Raw genomic sequence first — 26313 nt, forward strand, 5'->3', positions numbered from 1 at the left:
CTCAGGTGAGTACTACCTCATCACAGCAACGCTAAACACTAGTAACAGTTGAAGAAGACAGGCCATAAAAATGCACTCCATTTCCTGTTTCCTCTTCCAGTTTTGGGGAATGCTTTGAGTCTATAGGGACCATAATGCTCTATTCCAACTTAAAAAAAAAAATACAACTTTAAACAACTTTAAGGACTGAGGGTGTAGCTCAATGGCAGAGCACTTGCCCATCATGCAAGAGGTCCTGGGTTCCAGTCCCCGCACAAGAGAAAAATCTTTACAAATTTACAATGTTTGATACATGTTCAATGCAAACTTTCAAGCATTAGACACATGTGCAATAAAACTGGAAGTATTTCTTTATACGCCTACTTTCTATTATATTCTCCAGTGTTAACGTTTGTTATAGACTTCCAAATATTATCTACTAACACCAAACAGGCATATGCACTTTTTCTTTTCCTGTCCCCCCCAAATTAGTGATAGTCTTACAAATTGGAAGTTGAAAATTCGATTAAAAGCATGTGCTTTGGGGTTTCCCTAGAACTGGACTCAAATCTTTAACGTTCTGGCTGGGTGACCCTAGAATTTACTTCTTTAAGCTTCATTTTTTAGGGGAAGTATAAAAATAGTATTTCCTTTGTGAAGCTTAATGATTAAAACCTATAGTATATATAAATCACTTAGCACAGTGCCGGACACATAGTGTTTGATAAATACTATTATTGTCTATGACAAGTGACCTTTCTCATCATTTCTTTTATATTTAACTACTCTTAAATAAAGGTTGCTCATTTCTTTCTACTAATTATGTCTAAGTTGGAAAAACTCGTTTTTTTTTTACAAAGTATAAAGTTATTAACTTGTGCGGGGGGAGGTGATTCACTTTTTTGGGGGGTGACAATCTCTTGCGTCTCCCCAATACTTCACTCATGTCCAGAGTGCCTTCTGCAATGAAAAAAACTTTTGTGACTTCAAGGCGCGCTGAGAATGCTCAACCAGGTCAGGTTTTACACAGTGCGCGCAGCATTTGCTTTATCATGCAATTGCTGGGTGTCACCCCTGTAAGCTCACCTCCCACAGTCGCGCCCCTCCATCCCCTCCATCCCCTCTGAGATAAGGACTGCATCAGGGGAAACGAATCTTCGTTGGAACCCAGGGGGACTTGACCGCCGAGGGGCGCCTCCTGGGAGCAGCGGCTAGGGCGGTGCGTGTGAGGTGCGCCCGAGGGGTGCAGGGGGCTGGCAGAAGGGCCCGGACAGAGGGCGGGTTGGAGGTTCCTCTCCAGGTTCTGACACTTGGTTCTCCAGAATTTTCGTCTTGGGGCATCGCCCCCGCCGTCTGCAGCCCCCGGGTCCCACTGCCTCCACTGTGCGGCCCTGCCTGTCCCACTCGCTTTCTTTTTTGGCACTGCCCTTTGCCCTCCCATGGAGTCCTCTGTTTACTCTCCCTTCACTTCCAGTCACCCATAGGTCACCCTCCCTCTACCACAATCACCCTTTTTGTCCCCTCGCTCTTCACCTCTCCCACTCCCAGAGGACTCTGCCGACGGAGATGCTGCGGACCCCACGGCTAGGGTCTGCTCCCGTGAGAACCCTCAGTCCACCTTTGCCCCCTCCTCCGGGACACGGGAGGCAAGTTTCCGCCCCGTCCTTTCCCCAGTGACAGGACTTGGCGGCCGCCACTGCCAGGGAGGCGTAGGGAGGGACGGCCTGGCTCCCGAGCCCCCTCCCCTGCTCGCGAGCTCGCGCGGTCTGTGTCTCTCCGCAAGTGCGGAGACGCGGAGGAGGAGGAGGAGGAGGAGGAGGAGGAGAGGAGGAGGAGGAGGAGGAGGGAGTTGGGGGAGGATCTCCATTGAAATAAACAACCAGGCAGCAGTTATTAACACGGGAACATGGCGGCCGCAGCCTCAGCTACAGCTTCGGCGGCGAAGGTCAGCGCCGACGGCAGCCGGCACCTGACGGCGTGACCGACCGGAGCCGGTAACCGCGCCTTCCCCGGGGGCTGCGAGGGCGGGCGGGAGGCGGGCGGGGGGCGCCGCGTCCCCACCCCCGGCCGCGACTGCCCTTCCTGCGCGGAGCCCGGCGGAGCCGTGCGCCTCCGAGAGGGCTGTTTTTGTGTGCGGGCACTGCTGCCCGAGTGTGCGGAAAACGGGAGTTGCATCCCGGAGGCGCCGCGAAGCTGGGGAGTTGGGGTTTGGGGGGTGGGGAGGGCGGGAAGCGGCGGGGAGACGCGGAGTCCCCGGGAGAGAAAGGAGGCGCTCCAGCGCCTTGCGAGAGCTCGGGAGACGAGTCCCGGAGCGCGAGGCGGGCGGAGGCTGCAGCCCGCGGCGCAGGAGAGAGGTGAGCGCCGAGGCGCGGCGGGGAGGCCGGTGGCGCGGGCGCGGCCCCCGCCGGAGGAGCGAGTGCCTGCCGCCCAGACCGGTGCGGGGTCGGAGAGAGCTGAAGCTCCAGCTCTCCCGGGGGCAGCGCGGCTGAGCCGGGAAGGTGAATCCCGAGAAGGTGCATTCTTTGAGGGAAACGCGGAGCGGCTGCAGCGCAGGGTGGGAGCCGGGCGAGGGGAGGCAGGACTCGGGAAGTGCTGGGGGTGTGTGAAGGTGAAGCGGAGTGTCAAGAGGCGGCCGGCGGGCTGAGCCGCAGGGAGGAGGAGGAGGGGGGAGTCCCGGCCCAGCAGGCGGCCGGGCCCGTGTCAGCGCCGGGGGCGGGGGGCGAGGGGCGCCGCGCACCGCGGGCGGACGGGAAGGAGCTGCAGCGGGCGGGGCGGCGGCGCGCTTGGGCCGAGCAGGCCGGGCCGCGGTGGGGGCGGGGAGCCGGGGGCCGGGCCGCGGCGGCGCCGAGCTGGGCTCGCCCCTGACTTAACTTTCTGGGTGCGGGCATGTGTGCAGGAGGCGCGCAGGGGCCGGGGCCGGGGGCGGGAGGCGGTCCGGGAGGTTCCGGGTTGGCTCGCCAGCGCCCCCTTTTCTCTCCCCCTTTTCCCCGCCCCTGAAGGGACAGGCCCTCAGGGCCCCAGGCGGGAAGCGGGAGGGGCCCTTCGGCCGGCTCGCGACGGTCACGCCCGGGTCCCGGGGACACGCCTCTTTAGGGCCCCAGGGGGCTACTGGGGGAGGGGGCCGGGGTCGTCGCTGCGGGCTGGAGCTCCCCGCCCCCCGCCCCTCCGGGGAGTCCCGGAGGCGCCTCTTCCGAGATCGGGGGTGGGTCGGTCCCTGGTTTGATGGTCCCTCCCTCTTCCCCCTCCCCCTAGTGGTTTCCGGGGCCTGCGGGACCGAGGGGCGGGAATCGGGGACCGGAGCCCCTTCCACCGGCCGGGAGCTGGACCGGGTCTAAAGCCTTCTGGGTCCGTCACTGGTAGGGGAAACTTTCCTAAACCAGAGACGGAGCTGAACACCCTCCTCCGCCACCTCGCCCTCTAATCCCACTCCCACTCCACCACCTCCAACGCCTTCCCCTCCCACCGACCCGAATCTTGCTGCGTCTGACTGATGGGGCAGTGAGCCAATCGAAGGCGGGGAACTGACCTGCCGGGTGTCGGTAAGCCAATCGTGGAGACCAGAGGAAGAAAGGGGGCGGGGTTTCTCCCGGACCAGTTGGAGCAGAGTTGCACGCGGGGCGGGGGAGCCATGGAGACGCCAAGAGCCATCCACTCTAGTCCATCCCTAGTCACCCGTACCTTGATCTGTGGGTAGTGTCACTTACAGGGCTTCTGGTTTGTAAGAGGTGCACGTAGAGATACACGAGATATGTATTTCTCTTGTACCGCGAGAGGCGTTGTCTTAGACACAGCGAAGTCTAAAACCACTTTAGGATGTGGCAGTAACTCCCGTGGCCCGGTTCTAAAATGGCATATGTTGTAGTGATTATGTTCTGGACCTCAGCGCCGGGTTTACCTGCTGAGGATCACAGAAGTTATCTGTTTGCCTCTGTCTCCTTTTAATCAGCCACTCCAGTATGGGGACAATGAAATTTAAAAGGGTACCCTGAGAATGAAGGCATGGGGTAGCCTTACGTCAACTGATTATTGGGAGTGTAAAGCATCATTGTTTGTAATGGCTTCACTGGTTCCCTGTGTAATTAGACCGCCAATTACCAAAGTGCATTTGAAAGTTCGGCGTTTGGGGGACAACATAAAAAAAAGTTGTGGTTTATGGTATGCTCCCCCCGCCCCGCCCCTTTGCTTTTTCTTGGGTAAACAAAATGAAGTTAGAAACCAGAGCATCACTGAAACATTAAGCGTGGGTTTTTAAGGAGCAAAGCTAGTCAAAGAATATTTGTCTACAGAAGAAAAAAAGAAGTCTGAGTAAAATGTAGTTTGCCAGATTACTCCCACACAAAAGATTCTTAAAAATAATTTTAGTTTTCTTCTTAAACACTGCCGAATTGTACAGTGTATGTGTGGTTACTTTTCTGGTTTATACGAGGTTAGGAGACATCTTTGGTTGTTTTAATAGTTGTGTTTAGTCAAGTGACTTTCTCAACTCCTGACTTTCAGGAACAGAGAAGGTTAAGTCAGCATCTCTGTAAGGAGCACAGGTTGCTCTGCAGAAATAGCAGTCTTAAAAAGACAGGAGCTGCTACAATTCTTTTTGTGTGTGTGTGTGTGTGTGTGTGTGTGTGCCCCTGTTCTTTGTTGGTGTGGTTAGTGCACCCTGAGCAGAAATGCTCCTTTTCCCAGCTGGAATTTGTAGACTCTTTGGTAGTTCAAAGAATGAAGAGTGTTAAATGAAGAATGAATCCGTTCACTTTTGGGATAGGTATCCCATGATTTTAATTTTGAGACTTTTAAAAAGATATTTTATGGGCATGATATTTATGTTATCTATCAGGTTCTCAAGTTGTTAATATTGAGTTACTAAGAAATAATTGAGAGTGTAGTTTTAAGGAACAATAGTCTGTTGTAATATACCATTTTAAAGTTAATGTGAATTCACAGTCCAGTATAATTTTGGGTGTTCATATAGACATAAATTAATTGCATTTTGCTGTAGCTCTCGTGGTGTTATTTTAGTGATAAAGGAGTCAAAACTGAGAAGATAAAGCAAATATTTATTTAGATTGACAGAAGTAGGGAGTGTTATAGACATTCAAAATTTGATAACATTCAATCCCCCACCCCCATCATTAGTTACTGTAGTTACTGATGGCCACTCATACACCTCCTCCTCTCTCTTTTGTATGGTTAAGAGCAACACATGATTTGACTCATTCCTTCCATCAAACCTTGAAAATGTTCTCAGATTCTTGGTTGCAGAGACAAGCAAGGCCCCTAATGCCTGGCTAGGGGGAAAAAAAACCTCTCAAGCATATGGAGACATCTAGAAAAAGATGTGCATCGTCAGCTGTGATTCCATTGTGTGCTCTCTCAGACTGGATCTGAGCCTTCTTCCTCCTGGGAATTTCCGTCTTAACGAGAGTTCTTTGACTTTTAGATATCAGTATACTGAAGCAGAGGGTAGAGAAAGCGCTCACCAATTATGAATTTAATTTTTTTGGTAATTAATATTTTTAACTACATTCATTGGTTAAATGTAATTTAGAGTGATTTTACCTCATTGTTATTTTGCATTTTACTGGAAATATAAAATGTAAGGAACGGAAGGGGTCTTGGACTGTGGTATGCAATTGGATAAAGGGATAATGCTCCTTGGCTGCCTTTTTCAATAGTTACATCTTATTAAAGCTTTCCTAGTCTCAGTGGAATCAAGGATCTGTGAGCAGGCTTCCATTACACACCCTATATTTAAGGATTCAGTACCTTAGCTGTTTCAAATCACATCAGGTTGAAATGTGACCCATTAGTTGACAGCTTGGATTTCTCAGAAAAAAATGTTTTTGTTGTGTTGGATTTAAAGCAGTTATTTTAAGCAGTCCTTAAGATGTTGGGTAGGAAAAAAGAAAAAGAATGGTCTCTTTAAACAATTCTAGAAGATTAATTTTCTGAAATACACAAGTGTGCCCTCATTTGATATTTTGACCATTTTGTTGTGATTGTAATTATATTTAAAAGCACAATTGATGTTTAGCTGTTGTTAGGGCAAAACTGCTGTATAAGAAATTATTAGCTTTTTAATATTTTGTGTTTATAGTTTTGTTAGGTACTGTGTTGTTACATGCTTTATTGATTTTAAATGAAAAGACTAGGGGGAGAAAATAAGTCACTGCTTTAAGCTATTGGTCTTTTATTGCAGTAAATAAAAAAATCTGCAGCAAATCAGGAACTTTTACCCTAGTGAAATAATACGGGCAAGCTAGGTAAGGGAAAGCAGAACAAAATCTTTCAGTTTTTTTGTGTCCTTCCTATTTCAAACTAATTTTATCTCTTTGCTTTACTTTTCTAAATAGAAAGATGTTGTTAGTGTTGGTATGTATATTACCTTCTTTGTTTTAAAGCTTTCTGGAGGGGTATAGGAATTGCTTACTGTAGAAAGAATATCATGTCATATTACCCTCTAAAGTCTGTTAAGAAGTAATGTTTGGAAAAGCTATAAAATTCATTTATAGTGTCACCCTCAATTTGGACAAGCAGAGAGAGAACATATACTTTATGAATTCTAGATGGTAATTTCTGGATGGAGTTGAGAATGACTTCTGTGGATGTTTTAGAAGCTCGTGTGGTTTTCCTAGCTGTGTAAAACTGATTGTGAAAAGGAGTGGAAATCTTAAAGGTACACTTCTGCTTTTGAACATCACTGCCTGGAATTAAAAGACTACATGGTCTGCAGGTGGAATATAATACTTTTGACTTTTGGTGCAAAGATTTTATGTGATTACCCATGAAATGTTGATCATCGACCACATTTCTGGCATCAGTGGCTGTAATGACATAATGCATTGTGGAAATGTTGATTCTAGGACAGTGTTCATTTGATTTTTTGGGTGGAAATTTCTAGAGAAGTAAGTGAGCAGGGAACCTGTGGTAGTGTTTTACTTAGCTGCTTTTGAGGTTTTGGGATATTGAAGAGAGGGATGCTGCATGTAAGTAGATGTCATAAACAACTAGTTGAAAGTTCTTAAAAACAACAACAACAACAACAAACTTTGACTAGGCATCAGTTGACAGATACATGGAAAATTGAGGTTGGCCTGTTAATTCTGGTAGAATTAACGCCTAAAGACAGTTCGTTCCAAACTGTTCTCTTTCTTCATGGCCAACTTAAACCTCATTTTGGGCTTTTTATTTTACTTTATTTTTCAGTTCCTGGGATTGAACCAGGGGCACTTAAGCACTGAGTCACATTCCCAGCCCCTTTTATTTATTTTTTTTTTGAGACAGGATCTTACCAAGTTGCTTAGGGCCTTGCTAAGTTGCTAAAGCTGATTTTGAACTTGTGGTCCTCCTGCCTCAGCCTCTCAAGTTCCTGGAATTACAAGAGTGTGCCGCCAGGCCTGGCTTCATTTTGGTCTTTTTAGATCTTTGCATTCTTGCTTTCTTGCTTGTTGCATTCATATGTTCACTTAGTCATTTGATGCTTGAGTGTCCTGGCATTGGCCATATTGGTTGAATAATAAAAACCATGCATTACAAAATCAGTGATTTAAGAGGGAACATAGAATAGGTGATGATTTTTTTTTTTTTTCTTTTTAGTTATCTTTTTTTGGGGGTGGTGGTGAAGATGGAAAGTGAAATGTTTGCCTTACGTTCAGTTTCTTTGGTACTTAAGCTCTATTGTGTATCTGTAATTTTAATTATGTAATAGCAAATTCTGCTTTGATATGTATGTGAGTTCTTTTTCCTGAAACTAGTATTTTTATGTTCATAATTTTTAAAGATTTGTTAAATGTTCCCTTGACTGATTAGTATACTAAGTATATTTCCTTTAATAAAGGTCCAAATATTTGTAATTAGCTTTATTCCTCTGAAATCTGTTGCATTCTCTCTACCCCCAAGTGCTGGGCGATTTGTGGTGGGGATGGCACTCCTCAGTTGGTTGAAGGTGGTAGGGCAGCATGTCAGGGACCTCCCATTTTTGTGAGTTGCCTGTGCACTGTTGCAGCTTTAGGGATACATATTCTGGGCCTTCACACCCTATCTTTTTAAAGAAAGGAAAGCTCATTTGCAGAGCCCTGCATTAGGTGGTCTGCTTTAGTTGTCAATTTTCTAGATGTGGCTTATTTTTGTTCTTAACTAAAATGTCTGCATTAGGAGAGTAACAATGATAAAAGCACAAATGACAGTAGCGACTCAACTATTGAGTGCCAGTAACCTGATAGGGTCTTTTTGACATGTGCTCATTTTTTTCATTCTTGTCATTACCCTGTAAAATAGAAGTCACCCCTTTTTCCAGGAGATTAAGTTTAAAGGGGATTAAGTTATTGTGCCTAAGGACAGAACTTTTAAGGAAAAGTTGACCTTGAGCAGTAAGTGGGGAAACAAGTTATAAACATCACAGCCAATAGTGAGTGAGTCTGAGAATGTCTTCTTATTTGGAATTTGACAAAGCAAATGTTTGTAGGACTTTAAGACTCTCAGTCTAGTTGTGTAGTCCAAAAAAAGATGAATAGATTTGGTTAGTTTCAGTCCTGCAAATTATGTCAGCAAAGATTTTCCAGACTCTTGCTTCAAGGTGGGCCTCTACCTGGACAGAAGTTATTTATTTTAAGAACAAGAAATAGTCTCTAGCTTTTGTTGTCTTCAGCCCATATTTTAACCCTCCTTGAAATTGAGTATTCTTTCTTGTCTTTTACTTTTCAAGAAATAAGAACTACAACCAGGTAAAATAGTTAACATTTACTGAATGCTTAGTGTGAAGTTCAAATGTCTTTTGTTGTATACTCTGGTAGGTTCTCTCCATAGCACTATGAAGTAGTTGTTCTTGTTTTCGCAGGAAATGGAGGCACAGAGCTGTCAAATAACTTGCCAAAGGTCACACAGTCAGACTCCTGAAGAGGAATTTGAACCCACACAGCCTTTGCTTCCTTAGCCCTGCCTCCTTAACTGGAATTCTTGTTAGCTATTAGACTCTTGTCCAGTGCTTTGTTGAGATAACATAGGTCAGTAGTAGTCCCCAGTAGTGAAAGGGAAAGGGGTAGGAATGTATTTTGCAAAATCATATTCTTGCTGCTTATTGTTCTCACTATAGAAAACTTGATTGAGGGGGCATAGGTAGAAACTAGACAGACAGCACTATAGGGGATATAGGTTTAGAATGGAATAAAAAGCTGATAAAGATATTTGATTTCTTATTTCTTTAAAATGTATTTAATTCCGACGTGTGAACTGTTGGGTACAGATTGTGCGATGCTTGTTTTGTGGATGTTTTGCACTCCCGTGTAGCATGGATGACTCCGTATTGAGATATTGTGGTCCCAAAAGAAGCTGATAATGTATTCAGTCATCTGACTTCTGCTCTGCTATTTGTGGAATTCTTCTGTCTGCTCAGTTGTTTGCAGGGAGCGAGGAGAGCTTTCAGAGAACTCTTTCACCTATGCACACGTGAGGCTCTGCCTGCACTGCTTGTAATGTTCCAGCTGCTGGAACTGAAGACCTGTTTTCATAGATCAAAATATAATACATGGTATTTTTTTTTTTGTTATTCAGTTGTGTCCATGTGAAATGTGATCCTAAACTGTCTAAGGCTTAACTTGGAGAATGTGAGTGAGTTCTGGAAGTTCCTGTTGTTGCTAACCGATCTCTCTGCCCATTGAAGTGTACCCATCTAAATGAGGATTTGTCTTTTCTAGCAGATCATTACTGCTTATCAAAGCAGCCCTGGATCCAAATGTGAAACAACTTTCATTGCCTTTGGTGTTACAGTAGCATTTGTAAGGATATTTAATATTAATTTATCTTAAAAATTTCTAATTCTGTTGCTTATATGCTTAAAAATGAAGTTTTCAATTTTTGTCAGAATGCAAATTAAAAAATTGAATTGCATATCTTCAAGGATCCTACCCCTTGAGCCATTTCTAGACCATCTTTAGAGTTAATTAATAACATTTACATAGTTATATGGGTAACCAATTTTAAAAATACATTTTTTGATGTGCTAGAATATGTGTTTGATCATTTATTTATTTTTGTGGTGCCTGAAATCAAACCCGGGGCCTTGTATGTGCTAAGCATATACTCTTCCACTGAGCTATAGTCCCTAGCCTGGAGGATATATATTTTTATAATAGAAATATTCATAAGGGTAATGTTTAATAGGTATTTACCTCTGTGTGGTTATCATTAAAACATAGGAATTCTTTCACATATCTTTTTAGATCCTAAATTAGAAATATAGAAATTCCTTATTAAAATTCTGAACTTCAGTAGTATATAAATTTCTACAAATTTAACATAACATTTCTTGAAATTAAAGATGCTTATTATGGTAGTTAGGGAGACAGGCAGTGGGGTTATGTTGCTTGAGACAGTTCTGCTGTCCTGTACCTGCTGTCTTGAGCCTGCTGAGTGTTACAGGTGTCCTACAGGCTATGCAGCACATTAAGACTAAGCTCCAGCCACTGACCCCAGCTCACTGTTTATGACTTTGAAATGAGGGTGGATTGATAAATAATGGTACAATAATTTCTGACTGCTTCAGCTTGGGTTTCAGTCTTTATAGAAGTTTTCTTTTCTGCTTCCTTTTATCTTTAATTCCCTGACTTTTTTTCCTTCAAAAAGTTGAAGATGGAAGATGGGCGGTAGTGAAAAGAACACAGTTAAGGTTATAGGGGACCTGGGCACGGTAGTGCACACTCTAATACCAGCAACTTGGGAGGCTGAGGCAGGAGGATTGCCAGTTCAAAGCCAGCCGTGGCAACTTAGTGAGGCCCTAAGCAGCTCAGTGAGACCCCGTGTGTAATAAAATACAAAAAAGGGCTGGGGATGTGGCTTATTGGTTAAGTGTCCCTGGGTTCAATCCCCGGTACCAAAAAAGAAAGAAAGAAAGAAAAGTAGGCGAGTCTGCTACTGTCATTAAGGATTTCATGTGTGTGGTCATGATCTGCATTTTTCCCTCTTTATCAAACAGATTTGCCCTGTTAACAGCACTTAGTAAAAAAGCTAGCTTTTAGTTAAGAAAGCTATTAGGTAGTGCTGGGTTAAGATCACTTAACAGTTATTGGCTAATTTGTGGGACGTTAGTTGCTAGACAACATTATGGTCCAGCAGGCTGGGACTGAGCCTCTTTTGTTCAGTAGGATTATTACACTCTCTAGCTTTTAGTATTTTATTTCCCCCTTTTAAGGATATTGTTACAAACTCCTTAATGTTAGATGTCTTGAAAATAGTCATTAGGTCTAAAATGGTCAAAATGGTGCATGTTGAAATCTTGAGATGATTTAAGGTGGTAAAAACTATAAACCAGTTCCTAAAACTTAGAACCCCTGTACCTTTGGAGTTTCTCACAGTGTATTTTTAATTTCTGTAATTCTGTTTTGAGATTTATGTGTGGTGGTCTTATTGCTATCTTAAGTTGTTTTAATATCTTGATTCCATAAGTCTTTTCCATATAAGTATGGAATAAAAATTTTCCTTGAAAATGTTTTTATTGTATTTTTTATCACCAGAGACTTTTCTAAATAAATAATATAAATAATGGAAACTAGCAAACGAAATTGGAGTCACATGAAGATCTTTCCCTTATACCTACTACCTTTTATTTTAGCAAAGGGCATATAGAATTAACTAAGAATCCTAATGGAATGGATGACTCTAAGTTATGAGATAAAATACAAGAAAATAACGATATTTGCTCTGTTATGTATTAACAACGATGCACCCCCCCCCCAAAAAAAAAATGCCTGGACATTGAAGTGTATTGTAAAACAAAAGTGGAGCATTGTCCTTCTCTGGTTAAAGGACATTCACATAGTCAATAGCAGTATTCTTGTAATCATTGATAATCTTATTTATAATATTTTCACTTTAAGGAAACACAATGGGAGAGAAGAGAAATAGGAATAGGAGATAGTGGAGCCCAGATTATGACTTGAGGGAGCAATGGCTTAGGCAAGAATTAACTGGGCCTAGGCATACTTGTCCAGGCCCTGTTTCTCCAGGAATCATGACCATCACTTGGAGAGGTTCTGCCTTTTATTGTGTGTTATATGGGGAGGGATTAGCCATTGGGACCTTTATGTGGGGAGGGAAGGGGAAAGTAAGGGAGAACCTGTGGTAGATGGAAGATGGTGCAAATCCCAGGGGTTGAGGCACCTGTTGCTCATCTGTACAATAGTTGCTCACCTGCTCTGCTGGGAACAGGCCATCTGTCAAGTATAGAGTCTTCTGATCTTTATCCTTACTTTTGGGGAAGGATGTCAATGCTGATGGCCTGCTTCCTTCAAGTACCACTAAACCCCAGAGCCCTCTAACCTCATGCTCTGAATTAGCAGACTGAACATTTGGGGGACTCTTCTCTTGTTTTTAGGGCAAACATGGGACACAGCTCACCCAAGAACAGGTTAAGGTGAGATAAGCCCGGAGGAAGGGAAGGCATTCTGGGGCTTCTGGTTTTGTGAGGTTGAACACCATACTTTTACTGTTTCTCATTGAGCTTCAGTAACTCAGAGAGCTACATAGCAGATTTTGTGTGTCTGCCCCAATTTTCATAGATGTTTACTCTTTTCAATAAAGGGGTTTGGGTTAGGTGTATAGCTCAGTGGTAGAATACTTGCCTAGCTGTGTGAGGTCTTGGGTTCGATCCCCAGCATCACAAAAAAGAAGTATGGGGGTTTTAATTTAGTGTATAATGAAAATAAACAGAAAGAAACTGGAGAAGACCTAAAGAGAAACTGTTCAGTCAGGAGTGTTGAGAGATGCTGTATGAATCTAGGCTAAAAAAGTTAGGACCAGGCAGATGGAAAATACCAACACAAAGAGGAGCTATGACTAAAATCTGTAAGTTAATGAAGGCATATATAGGGTATAAAGCAAAAGTAGTGGGTACCTGACCTTGCAGCTTAAAAGATTTTTAGGGACATGCTAGTAGTTTATTAAGTTATCAAACTGAGTAGGCAGCTCATACTACTTACTATTTAAGTGAATGGACAGTTTATAGTTTATTTTAAGGCTTAGATAAATACATGGATGACTTCATAACATGTTAGTAAAACAGATTAGGACTGTTGGTATACATTCTTTGAAGTTTAATCTCAAGGAGAAAGACTGTGATCTAAAATGCTTTGATTAATCTGGAATTATAGTTTTGTCCATTGTGTCCTGCAAACATATCTAAAATGGCCCATATTGGTTTGTCTGAATGATTTAAGAAATTGTTCTTTCTTGTAGGTTTTCTAAAATTGGGGAGTATACATACATATAACACACACACACACACACACACACACACACACACACAGTCATTCCTCCTCTCCCTGAGATAGTATATAGAACAGGAGAAAGCATAAAGACTTTTTTTGTCTTTTTCTTTTTTGAAGTAGTGATGATTAAACCCAGGGCCTTCCTCATGCTATGCAAGCACTCTTTTGAGCTGTTGCCTAGCTCACCGCTTTCATTTCTAAACTGTCTTTTGGATGGTTACTTAATAAGTCACCTTCTCTGCCTTAGGTCATTAATAGACTGATCTTCCTCATATATTCATTTTGTAATAAAGAAATTTCTCACTCATAATGGAATAATAGCTCCAAATACTCATTGGATGAGTCTATCATGAAACCACTTTTTTCTGTTTCTGCTGTTTACATGAACCTTTGTACCTATTTGTGTGTTCTTCCTGGCCTCCTGTGTACAATGTGTTGATCATACAAATTCCTGCTCCTTGATTTACCTAGAAAAAGATGAATGAGTTATTCTAAAATTTAGGAAATATTCCCTATTTTAGTTTATATTACTGATCTCAGTTAATACTGAATGATCAATCAAAAGAAAAAGAGTGAGAGTCCAATAATATTCAGAGATCATTAGTAAATTGCTTAATATATTAATTATAAATTTTATTAAAAATGTACAGAACAGGAAGGAAATTCCATATCAGAATCTATAAATACTTAAATTTTTGATTTCGTCACTTTGGTAAAATTGAACACTTTTTACACCTGGACTTATTAGATTTTCCCCTGCAGAATATTTTGACACTCTGGTGAGAAGAGGGATTAATAATACCAGTTTATAGTGGAGAGAGGAGAAAAAGGTAAAGAAAACCTTGGGGAAATTCACTAGTTCTGGAAAGGTAATAAAACAAAACCAAACACAAAGAAAGTTTACCAGGGTTAGCACTTAAATATTTCTACTGAGGAAATGATAAAAGAGAGAACGAAATCATCACTTGAAGGGCCATTGTCTCAATAGATCATGAAATTCTACAGTGATCCAAAGAGCAAAAAAGTCCTTGGAGTTTACACATTAATATATGCTTGTGATAACACTTGTAAAAATGTTCTCAATCTCTCCAGATTTCTACTTTTAACACTAATTCCTTACCTGGTGGGATCATTTTATTTGTAGAATAAGGTAGAAGGCTATCTATCTTCCTGTCACCTATTCTCATTCTGTCACCAACCAATAGCAAAAATCACGCACGACTCAGGTGGAAGAGCAGGGTGGCACTTTGTGATGTGCAATGTCATGTGTCTCTTGTTCTTAACTCCTGTGATTCTTTAATAATGTAGTAAAATAAGTGGATAAACAACAAATCTTTCAATGCTTTTATTTCCTGAAATGAAAAGTTACTAGCTAGAAAGTGTTGGGGTTTGAGAGGCCCTGAGGATTTTCTTTTCTTGTCCCAACTTTTTCTTATGAAAAATCATACAGAAGCATGATGAATCCCTGTTTACATTGTGCTGTATGTGTGTGCATTTTCACCCCTTCTCCCTCCCACTTTCTCCAGTATGCCAGGGTGAGTGTGTATTGGATAAACCATTTCAAAACAAGTGCAGATAGGAACCTTTATCCATAAAGAGTGCATTGCCTTAAAATACAGTGTCTGATGTGATCGCAGAATACCATTATTAAACTTAAGAAAACTAATGTCATCCAATATCAAGTCTCTATTTCAGTTTTCCCAGTTGTCTCCAAAATGTCTGTTGACAGCTTTAGTTTTCCAATATAATCTAATCAGTTTTACTCATTGCATTTATTTTCCTATCTTGCAACTCTTAATGTGAACCAAATTCCCCTGGTTTGTTTGCTTTAGACATTTTTAAGAGTCCAAGTCAATTGCCCTGAAAAGGATGCACTTGTTGTATCAGTTTTGGGTCATCTTCTTTTGAATGTTTAGAATTTAGTTTCTCCAGAAGCATTAAGAAATTGTTGGCTGTGTTGGTTAGGTTGACCAGGGCTAAAGAAGCACAACCTTTGAGAGCTTATTGCTTGAGATAGTAGCATCTTGGGACGTTGTCATGACATGCTTCTTCTGTGGCGCCTTTAGATTTTGGCCTAGACAAACTTTCTACTACCAGGTCATAAAGAGATGCAGAAGAAAAGATAATATTAGACTCTGAGAATGTTTATTGTCTACCAACTAGAAGCATTTTTTTTTCCCCTCTTGGAAGTAGTAGATTTTTTGGGGGAGCAGGGTAGCAGGGATTGAACTCAGGGGCACTCGACTGTTGAGCCATATCCCCAGCCCATACAATAAAATTTTGTATTTTATTTAGAGACAGGGTCTCACTGAGTTGCTTAGCACTTTGCCGTTGCTGAGGCTGGCTTTGAATTCATGATCCTCCTGGTTCAGCCTCCTGAGCCACTGGGATTACAAGTGTCTGCCATCGAATCTGGTGGAAGTAGATTTTTGATTTAGGCACAGACCAAGGTGTGGAGGAGTGTTGAGATTGAGATATGAATTTTATAGTTCACTTAGATATAATAGAAATCTTTTATTCAAACACAGAGACAAAAATTTCCAGGAGTGTTTTGAAGCATGGTGCCTTGAGTTTCTTGAATAGTTGACCACTCTAAAGCTTTAAACTTGAACATTTGTTTTTCTTTTTTCTTTGCAGTATCTCCATTTGTTTTCCATGCTAACCTTCCCTACTCCAAAACTGTTTCCAGTTTCTTTAGTTTCTAGTTAACTCTCGTTTTCTCTCTCTTACTTTAGGACCTCATTAAAAGTATGATATAGTCCTCTCTTCTTTCCTGAACCACAGAGGGTATCTAGGCTTCATTGTCATCTTGGGAAATAGACTATAAAGGTGGAAAATTATTCACAGGTGTGCAGTGTACATTAGAGAGAGGTACCTGGTTAGTTCACTCTGTTAATCCAGTGGAGAAGGAGTGATTTTATTTTTAATGTAGATAATAGAAACCTCAGTGTGAGAGTTATGGGTAGGAAAGATACTAGCATCCAAGAAATAACACAGGAATTTGGATAACCCCAGAATAACCCTTTGATTGAAACTTTAAACTTCAGGAAAAAATAAAACAAAATGAAGTTGTCTCCTGTTATTGCAAGTGGTCCTGTGGAGGCAGAACATCGTTAGGCTAATGGCCATGTTCAGGCCCTGCACCTTCCTCAAGGAGCACTCCCTACCTGGACATAAAGTGTTGCTCAATAGCAGAGGGAATGTTACTTTGTTGAGTTCATATTTAAAATGGGAAATCATAAGCTTAGGAGACAGATGAGAGATCAAAGAAAGGAAAGAAAAGTGAGACTGGTGGTAGATCTTTTAATTTGACTAATCTAGCAATATAAAGGTCCTTATGAACTTAAGCGACTAAGATTTTATTTATTTATTTATTTATTTCATAAATCTTCCCAGAAATGTCTTACAGATTTACTGGGTGGTATTCTTATTCTTGTCATTTTGTGTATACTGTGCTACTGTTTAAAAAATGTTGGCATACTGGGAAGGGAGTATATTAATCTTCTGATACTGTAACAAAATATCTGAGGTAATCAATTTATAAAAGGGTAAGGTTTATTTCAATCCATGACCAATTGACTCTATTGCTTTAAGTTTGTGGTAGTACATCATGGTGAGAGGGTGTGGCACAGCAGATCTATTCACTTCATGGTGAGGATGTGGGAAAAAAAGAGGAAGAGGGGCTGGGGAGATAGCTCAGTCGGTAGAGTGCTTGCCTTATAAGCACAAGGCCCTGGGTTCGATCCCCAGCACCCAAAAAAAAAAAAAAAAGAGGAAGAAGCGGGGTTGAGGTCCTGTTGTCTCCTTCGAATGTGTCCCCTTGTACCTCAGTGGCCTAAAGACATCCCCATTAGTTTCTACATCTCCTAATAGCACCAAGATGGGGGAGGGGCAAATAGCAAAACAATATAGAAAAGTGCTGCTATTGTAAAATAATGACTATACAAAACCTCAAGAAAATTAGGTCTCTTCAGTATCTACTTTGTTTGGTTCTGTTTTTATTCCTTTAAGCACCCCAATTTTAAAAGTAGTCATTTAGAAAAAATAAAATGTGTAATATTTCTCTTTTTTCTAAGACAATTTGAAGTGTGCAAAAATTCCACTTAGATCTATGAGATCTTTTACAGTGTTGATCTATATCTTTTTACAAATGTAGACCCACACTAAGGAACTTTAAGTTTTTACTGTCTGCTCACTGAGTGTTACCTCTGTTTGTTTGTACTTTTCTATTTTTAATAATAGTCCCTGTTTTTTAATTTTCTGCATTTTATCTGTTGTGAATTTGGAAATCAGATAACCAGATTTGTTTGCTTTTTTCAGCAAAAATTTAATGAGTACCTTTTATCTGCCAGACACTAATAGTACAGAGATTAAAAAAAGAAATGGCCCTATCCTAAAGTTTTTACAATTTAGGGAAGGAAAGAAACATGTGAACACATAATTACTATACAACATATGCATTAGATTAGAAGATTGTATTAAGAGTAGAGATCTGTACAGATGTATTATGTGAGAAAAGTTTGTTTTGTGAGGTGAAGAAAGGCTTTGGAGCTGCCCTAGTGTTTGATTTGAGCCTCAAAGACCAACTGAGGTGAAATTTTATCATAGAATGTAGAAAAGGCATTCTAGAAAGAGGCATGCACAAAGGATAAAGGTAGAAAATGTATGTTTCTGCTTCCTCTTACATTAGATGCATTTTTAATAAGAGCTGCATGAGAATCTGAGACTTATCAGTAAAGCTGGTGATTGTAGTGCACGGAGTATGGAATGTTTATTTTTTCTCCTTTTCATTTCTTGCTTGTTCTGCTCAGGTATTCTTAATGTTCTCTCCAAACTTGGTGACATTATGTTCACAGATGTGGATCAGAAACATAAAGGCAAGATGGACATGGTTTATGTGCTACATGGATAGCTGGTATCTCTTCCAGGAAGGCTTAGAGCCAGGGCTGGGTTGACAGCAAGGGGATGGAATCAGCTAAACCCTGGCTCACTGACTCCTGTACCTGGTGTTGATGCAGACCACTGGTTGAAATCTAGGCTGGGTTATAGGCTAGAGTACCTACAAATGGCTTCTCCTTGTGCATGCTTGGGATTCCCAAGAGCATGACCACTCAGGTTCAAAGAATCAGTGTCAAGAAAGCAGATTGTAGTTAGATGTTTAGAAAAATTTTCTGAAAAAAGTTTATAGACTTTTGTTTGTTTGTTTGTTTTGTGATACTGGAGACTGAACTCAGGTCTTGTGCATACTAAGCAAGTGCTCTACCATTAAGCTACATCCCCAGTTAGGCCTTTTTCTTTTTAACCACAGGAAATTTGTTTTAAAGGCAAGTTTACTTTTGTTTAAGAATATATTATACTACTAGTCATGTAATAATGATTAAGCATATGTTGCCTCTGGATGGACCTGTTACTTTGGGTAAGTGCTTTAATGTTTCTGAGTCCCTATTTCCTTTCTTGTGATGAGAAACTTGGTGGTGAGGATCAAATGGAAGGTTTTATATTAAGAGGCCAGAATGAATTAGATGATTTAAAAGAAATCTGTTGCTGAATTCTCACTGTATTACCAAGAAGATTGAAAGGCATTAACTCTTTTTAAAATTTTTCTTTAAATTCTGGAATTATCTTTATTTTTTATTTTTTAAAATTTTTTTAGTTCTCAGTGGACTTCTGTTTATTTATATGTGGTGCTGAGAATCAAACCCAATGCCTCACACATGCTAGGCAAGCACTCTACCACTGAGCTACAACCCCAGCCCTAGAATTACCTTTTTTAAAATTGGAGCCAGTATGTCCCCTTTCAATTATTCTTTCCTTCTCAGGTATATATTGTGTACAACTCTTGGTTAAATGAGGATAACATGTATTCAAGATCCGTTTGTTTAACCAGAAACCTTTCTAGAAAGTTAGCCCCGAAAGCCACAGATGGTAGGAGTAATAATTAACAAGCTTCCTCTGAGAGCCCCAGAATGGTGTTGTTTCAGCAGGTGGTTCATTTGATAAATTAAGGCAGTCTTTTACTAAAAAGATTTCTGCTTTTTATATTCTGAGAGCAAGGATGATAAGAGTTTATGTCTCTGGTTCAAGAGTTATGAAATTTTCGAGTGCATGATTACCTACCTTGCTTATCAAATGAAAGTTCCAAGCTCTCATTCATTGATGGTTTAGAAAAGGATGAATGGATGGGTCCAGAAGTTAGCTTTTTAAAGGAGATAGACATAGTGGGGAACAACCTGTGAAGGCCTCCTTGTCTGGCCCTAAGCACAGGGGATATTAGGAATCCCAGTAACCTGAGAGGTAGGTAGTAGGTAGGTACAATCAGTGTAGCGATGATAGGTGAGACAAGGTGGCAGTTGGCATGTTTTTTTTGAACTCACTCATATCTAATAAGAAATTTCTCCATGGCAGACAGGTGAGAAAACCACCTTCTGAAGTGACTTTGAAACATGCATTTTAATTTTAAGGATAAAATGAAGGTAAACTATTTCAAGATCTTGTCATTAGGTTTTCCTTCCTAATCACTCTTAGGGGATAATGTCACTAATGGGGAGAAGGATTGAAAAGTCTTTTTTATAAACTCTAAGAAGAAGACTGTTATGTTGGAAGACGTTAACAACAAGGACCAGAAAAATTTGGAGTTCCTTGAATGCAGTAGTTTGTTTGTTTTTCAGTTCTGCAAAGGCAGTTTGGTATAGCACTGAGTAGACTGCCATCCAGTGCCATTATTTGAACAAGTGTGACCTTGCGCTCCAATTTCCTTAATTGTTTACTATTGATCAGTATTTGACACATAGTTGGTGTTTAGTAAATCTTGGTTACTTATTTGGGATTATAATTCAGTCTAGATTATTTTAAATTTATATTGAAGATGTTCAAATAATCAGTTAGGAATGTAGTCCTGAAGACTTAGAACTACCTACCTGTATATTCAGAATTATTTATGACCAAGCTTTTTTTTTTAAGCCTCTTTCCTGACTCCTCTATCAGTCAGTTCCTGTTTGGGGAATGCAAGAGTCATGTAGTACTCTGTGTTAGAGTCTATAACAATATTTTGTGAACTGTTCTGTAGTTATCAACTAAATGTGCTGTTCTGCTTGATTACGGGATGATTATAATCCCATAGCATTTTAGCACTGAGTAAATAATTCAGTGGTTCTCAACAGGTGAGAATAGAGGAAAAGAACAGATAGTTCGATGTGTCATTTGGTCTATGAAAATTCCTGTCTCTTTACACCATGGTAGTTGTGATTCCATGATAGTTGAAGGTGAAGCTGGTAGTGAGTGCTGTTTTGTGCAGAAGATTGAGAGGAGGGTGATTTAAGTCAAGAGTTAAAATATCTAATGTTTTGGAAAGAAATTGGGAGTTTTAACTATTCAGAGATGGCAAAACATTTCAATATATTGAAAATGTCTGAAAAACAAACTACATGAAATTCACATTTCATTAACTTGGGAGGTTGACCATTTGCTTAACATATCTAGGTGTTAGTCTTAGAAGTAGACAGAGTTATTCTCTACATACAAAGAGATGTACTTAGATTTTTCAGAGAAATATCTAATGGAAACTCGAAGTTAGAATTAGTTGGCTGGTTTGATTATAATTTGAAATAAAACCCCTTTTGGAAAAATTACTGCAGAAGACTTAAATGTTATTGTTGATTAGTTTAACTTGTAGCTTGAAATAAAGTTATTTTTCTAGGAAACAAATGAAGCTCTTGCTAAGAAAGGTTGGACTAATTCACCAAAAATAGGTATCTGTTTTTCTAGGGCTTTGAATATAATCTTGTAAGTAAATGCTTCAAAACTACTTGAATCACCAAGGAAAGCAAGTCTCTTTAGTCACTCTCCATCTAAGTGGTATTCCTTGTACAGTTTAATTAAATTTGATCATCAGTAATCATTCTCTTTTCCATAGGGATAATTTGACTCTCTGAAATTTTCAAGGTCTGTCCTGTTCCAGAGATAAATTCACATTTTATACAGGATGATAGAGGATGCCTGCAGTCAGTTGTGTTTGTCTGTGTTTACAAATATAGTGCACTGATTTACTCAGGCAATGGAAAACTACATAGCTAAATTCTCTGATGGGAAGTTTCCAGATCCACAGGGAAAGATGAAATATTTACTGGAGAATAGTATTTAGAGGCTGTGTTATGAAGTTCAAAGAAACAGATGCCTTCTTTTATTAGTAGAATATGAGCAGAGCATTTGTGAGTAGCAGGAAATTTCTAGGATGATTTTAGTGCACCTCTCATAGATGAACACAGATGAACGGTTACATTTAGAATGTTGGATTTCGTATAGTCCAATTTTTATATAATTAATAAATCTCAGTAGCACTGCTCTATAGTAGACCAATAAGTATTACCTTACTTTTAGTTATACTTGTGACAAAGTATCTACCTTGACTAAGTAATTACAGGTCAAGGGATTAAAATAAAACGAGATGAATCCTCCTTGGGAAGGACTGATGGTTGCACATTCACATGGGGAGGTTCATGACCTCATGCGTTGCCTAACTCTTGCCTTCCTGTCCTAACTTCCTGGTGTCTCACTGGGACTTCTCTGGAAACACAAGCATGTGTGCATTAGTATCTGAAGGAATCATGTTGTGCTCTGTCTTGTGTTTTCCTTTTCAGTTAGAAGCCACTAAATTGGGTATGAAAACTCACTGTCTTTTTACCATTTTCCTTAATTTTTTATATTTGTTTTTAAATCTTGAAATAGGAACATTTATTAGTAAGTCAAATGAGCTATTCCGTCAGAGCTGTGGAAACTGTGGAGTACCATCTGTGTAGTTTGTGATGTGCCATATCAACTCGTATTTGAGCTTTTAGCAGGAAAAGTGAGTAAAGTTACAAAGCATTTTTATTAACATAGCTCATCCTATAGTAAATCAGGGTGAGAAAATGAATTTTTGAGGGACAAACTGCTTTTCCAAATTAGTTGTATTAATCCTTCTAGTGCTTGTGATATCACTAAGTAATTTACCCATTAGTATGCACCAACTTACCATCTTGCTATGTTGTTAAAGAAATACGCTCTGACTTGTATAGATGTGTTTTTACAGATAAACTATAGTTTCCATTCAGAATAGATGTGTGCTGGACTTTTCTCCCTGGTCCATCTTCTGGAAATCCTAAGCAGCAATGCCTAAGAGCTATAGTTAGTATTCTAGATATTGTAGGTAGACTTGGAGCAACAAGTACTCAAGCCTTCCCAGAAAAAAATTTTAGTTTTTCATGACCTCATCAGTTTGGTGCCAAGATGTGTTCCATTTCTTTCTTATGGAAACAAAATTTTAAATGTAAACTGTATAGTATGACCCTTTGCTCTAGCCAATTAATTTATGGTTAAAAACTTGGAAGTTTCATGATAGTGAAAGTACTCCTAAGAGATAGACGGCCATCTTTTCCTTGTGTCATTTGGGCCTCCTGGCTTATGTGACATCAGGAGAACCTTCTAAGCAGCCTTTTCTAATAACCTTGGCCCATTGGTGGTCTTCTCCCTTTCTCATCTTTATTCTGCTTATTTCCCAGATCACACATTTGACTTTTGACTTCATGTTAGCTTATTTTATGTTCTGAAACGTTAGTAGGATCTCATATTAAGAAGGTATGTGGGGCTGAGGATGTAGCTCAGTTGGTAGAGTGCTTGCCTTGCATGCATAAGACCCTGGGTTCAATCCCAGCACCACAAAAAAAAAAAAAAAAAAAAAAAAAGAAAGAAAGAAAAAAGAAGGCATATGAAGTCATATAGCTAAGTAGAAAGTAATTCATTCAACTCTGCTAAATAAAACTTAGAATAACAGATAATTTTAAAACTTTGTACATATAATCAGTTATTCGGTTTTACCACTGTAGCTGACTTACAGCATTACTGATATTTATTTTCTCTCTTTTACAATAAGAACCTTAGAACTAATCCAACTGCCTTTTTTTGTTCTGGTGAGTTATTTATAAACTTCATAATCATTGATATTTCAATACCTTTCAGTGGGAAATTCAGTGTGAGAAACCATTATTTCAGTGTGTAACCAGCAGTTGATCACCTTTGTGTAAGTTTTAGATGATATGCAAGTTAATAATAAAACCATCATACAGAGATAGTTGATAGAAGCAGAAGTTCAGTTACTCATAGTTTTATGTAAAGGATAAAGACAAATGTTGGTAATTTAAATATGTAACATTAAAATTTTGAATGAGCATGAAGATGACTTTTTCTATTGGGATATGCTATGTATAAGCCATTTTTCATAGGTATCATCTCCAGTAAACTAAATGGTGACTGAAACAGATAAAATGTCAGAGATACCATGAACTACTGATATATGGATGGTAGGTAGTCTGATGAGTCTATCAAGCAGTGGTATGTTTGTCTAGACCTATTCTTGGAAAAGGGAGAATCTGCTGGGGAACTGAGAAGGTTGTGTGCAGCCACATGAGATACACACACACACACACACACACACACACACACACACATGCATATACTTCTATGCATAGACATTTAGAGATCTTAAGAGGTTCGATTCTTCCTTCTGTCATGTTCGATATAGGTTTGATTAATATTTTCAAAACACAGTCTCTCCTGTATTTGTCAAAATGTGAGCTGAAGTGGAAGATGATAGGTTTCCTGTACAAAGGGGTGGGTCTGATAATTGAAGCTTACCAAAATCTTTTAGAAACCAGGTAATCGTTGTAACTATTTTTGGTGATTTAGGCTTACATGGTCTTACCTTTCAGCTAAAATAAGGAAGAATTATGCTATTTATTTTCTAAAATGCTGCTTAAAACATCAAAAGATTTATCTTGTAAAAGACTTCTTTCCACATTTTTTACCCTTATCCTTTAACTCTTTGGCCCTAAGAGAAGATGGTAATAAGCATAGTGAGTGAGGACTTGGAATGAGTAGCCAGAACTGCCTGATTTGAAACCCCAACTCTGCCGCTGAGGAGCTCTGGAGATCAGAATGATGGTGTCTGTGATTTACTTCTGTTGTGAGGATAAAATGAGGCACTGACAACAGTGTCTGGTATGTAGTTAGAATGGTGTGAGTGTTCACAGTGATTGCTGTAGTCACTATCATCAAGCTATGGGTTTTTTTTTGTTTTTGTTTTTGTTTTTGTTTTTTTTGGTACTGAGCGTTGAACCAAGGGGCCAGCCCTTTACCTCTGAGCTACACTCTGACCCTTTTTGTTTTTATTTTGGGACAGGGTCTCTCTCACTAAGTTGTCAAGACTGGCCTCAAATTTGTGGTCTTCCCACCTCAGCCTACTGAGTTTCTTGGATGCATGCATGTCTCGCTATGCCTGGCCATCCGGCTGATTTTATCAAAGTTGGTTAAACAACAGTTTCTTTTCTTTTTCCTCCTAGTATAGCGGCTATAAGAGCAGGAACTTTGGAAACAGAATAAGCTGCATTCTCATTTGTTGTTATTTTACTAATTGTTGACATTGGGAAAGTATTTTAAATTCATTGAGCCCTAGTCTCAGTTTGAAAGTAATTCATCATAGGATTATGGTAGGAAATTACTGAAATTATTATTATTATTATTATTATTTACTATATTTTTTAGTTTTTTTTTTAGTTGTAGATGGACACAGTGCCTTATTTATTTATTTTTATGTGATGCTGAGGATTGAACCCAGTGCCCCACATGGGCTAGACCAGTGCTGTACCTCTGTAACCCCAGACCTGAAATTAGTTTTTGAGTTGCCAGGCTCCTTGGAGAATCCATGAAAAGCTATGAACCATCTCCTCTTAAAAAACACTCCCTCAGTTTCCATAGCCATTTTGCATGCTCCTTTGACCATCTGTGTAGAAACATACATGGGTTACCTACATTATAAGGGCTTTGGGTGGGTATTCCAAATACTGATGGCCATCTCATTTCTGCACATTATTCTCAACTTGAGTTGAATCTCTTAGTTTTCTAACATTTAAAAATATTTTATATAATACCTAAAATGTTTAATGTGTTTTGCAGTAAGAACTGTGTTTGAAATTCTTCATAGTTAATTGCTAATAAGTAATTATTTGGATTTCATTTAGATCCATTTGTGGCTGTTTTATTCAAGGCCATTGATGTGAAGTTTAAGCAGTATCTGTTAAGGTCATGTTACTGACCCAAATCTTCCATGAAATAGATAACCAGAGGGAATCAATCCGTTTTACTTGATCTCTTATGGTTCCAACTTAAGGCTAAATTTTCTGCTTCTTACTCAAACTCAAATGATTATTTTGGCACTGATATTTTATAAGGCCAGTATCAGTTTAAGGAAATCAGAGTCAGACTTATCATTGTTATTTTAAAGATCGAAGCACTATCGGACTTGTCATTTCCTTGGGAAATAAAAAGAATTAAAATTCTGTGCTTTTTTTTGCAGATTTAATTTAGATTTATAAGCTCTGGTGGTAGCAGCTGTCTCATTTTTAGATTTTGTGCAAGAACTGTCACGTTTTTGGTGCTCAATTAATATGTTTTTACTTTTTATCTAAATTAATGATTCCGCCCATGAACTAATTTACATGTTTCCATTTGTAATAGTACTATGGAAATGGAAAACATACTTTTCAATTAATGCTTGGAATTCTAGATGAAAAATTCCAGATCATCAGACAGCATCAGGAGAGAGTTTTGTTTGAAAACATGATAAAGGTTCTGTCTGTCTGTCTGTCTGTCTATCTATCTATCTATCTATTTAGTACTTCAACCTGTTTTTTTAGGTGGTTCAAATTAAAGATATGGGAAATGTTAAAAAGATTTGATTCTTTGTAACAGATGCTCTGGGTAATACTGATCAATGTAGAACACTAAATGTTAAAATTTTACTTATATCTTATTAAATTCACTATTGGGCTCTATTCCTTTTAAAGTTTAAATTTCAAGGAAATATAAATGTGTCAATTATAGGAGATTTCTATCGCTTCTCGGCCTTTTGGCTAAGATCAAATGTATAGGAGATTTCTAGGAAGATTTTGTTTATAAAAATGTTTTTTAATTTAAGATTTCCATATAATCAGGATTTTAGGAGGACATAGCCATAACATTTGAATTACTACAGGGTCTTCATTTATTATTT

The 26313-nt window shown here is 39.6% G+C and overlaps 1 protein-coding gene across 5 annotated transcripts in view; it reads left to right on the plus strand.

The window, feature by feature from the left end:
- The first annotated feature begins 1852 nt into the window (after positions 1–1852).
- The window catches only part of Ncoa2 (nuclear receptor coactivator 2), a 261914-nt gene continuing 237453 nt past the window's right edge, over positions 1853–26313 (plus strand). For 3 of the 5 annotated variants that reach the window (XM_047548762.1, XM_047548788.1, XM_047548796.1), the window contains exon 1: positions 1853–1973. The gene's annotated coding sequence lies outside the window, so the exon portion shown is untranslated. Of the gene's footprint in view, positions 1974–2246; positions 2334–2473; positions 2493–26313 lie in introns of those variants that run through there. The other 2 variants (XM_047548772.1, XM_047548781.1) reach the window with 2 other exon arrangements.

Source organism: Sciurus carolinensis, chromosome 1, assembly GCF_902686445.1.
Source record: "Sciurus carolinensis chromosome 1, mSciCar1.2, whole genome shotgun sequence".
In the NCBI taxonomy this organism is placed as follows: domain Eukaryota; kingdom Metazoa; phylum Chordata; class Mammalia; order Rodentia; family Sciuridae; genus Sciurus; species Sciurus carolinensis.